Here is a 1011-nt window from a genome sequence, read left to right as displayed (position 1 = left end):
GCGGGCGGTGGGGTCACGGGATGGGATGGAGCGTCCCTGGATCTCTCCTCCCGTCCCCAGGAATGCGGGAATGCATCGATTTTCCGCCCCGCTGCTCCTCAGCACAGTTTTGTCTCCGGTCCGCGGCAGACCCCAGCGACGCGCTTTGTCTGTGCGGTGTGAGGGGGCCTCCCGGGAACAGCCACCGTTGCTCAGCCTTGCTGGCAGCATAGGGACCGCAAGCGGCAGCCCCTGCCCGGCGGGGGCACCTGGAGCCCGCGGAGGGGTCTTGTGCAGCCTGAAGCTGCGGCTCCTCAGCCGTGGGGAGGCTGCAGTGGGGATGGAACACGCGTGCCCTTGGCACGTAGCGAGGACAGGGGGCACGGCTGCCCCGGAGCCATCCTCCCCTGAGCTGGGCTCACTCCCCTGGCTTCAGAACAAGGATGCGGCACATCGGGACCCCAATGGGCTGAGCACAGTCCCCACTCAGTCCCTCACCCCGTGGCTGACGAGCACTGCCCCAACGCAGGGACCCACTCCCCGCATGGCCCCTGCACATTCCTGCCAGGATTAGGCCCGCTCCGGCCGTGCCAGCTAATCCCGTGTCACTGTCCCTGCTGTACCAGGTCCTCCCCCACCGCCCCACCATGTGCCGGTCAGGCCATCCCATCAGGGCCACCCATCGCAGCGCTCCCCACGGGCCCGGACACCGTGCAAAAAGTGGCCGCTGATGGCACCGCGGTGGCTATAGAAGCACAGCGGGTTCTTATCGCCCGGCGCCGCAGTGCCGCTCAACTCAGCCCTGTGCCTCCATCCCCACGGCAGCACCCAGCGCGGTGTGGAAGACCCCCAGAGCCACCGCTCGCAGCCTCACCTCCGCCTCCCGTCCCCGCTGCTGCCTTGGAACGGGGCCGCGGCTGCCGCCCTCCCTTTATCCCGATCTGCCGCCGGGTGCCGGGCCCGGACGGGGGCGGAGGGAGGGCCGCGGGGACGGATCCCCGTTCCCAACAAAGGGCGCAGTGTGCTGCGTGC

This window comes from Meleagris gallopavo, chromosome 14 (assembly GCF_000146605.3).
Source record: "Meleagris gallopavo isolate NT-WF06-2002-E0010 breed Aviagen turkey brand Nicholas breeding stock chromosome 14, Turkey_5.1, whole genome shotgun sequence".
Classification (NCBI taxonomy): domain Eukaryota; kingdom Metazoa; phylum Chordata; class Aves; order Galliformes; family Phasianidae; genus Meleagris; species Meleagris gallopavo.
This window is presented reverse-complemented; position numbering follows the sequence as displayed.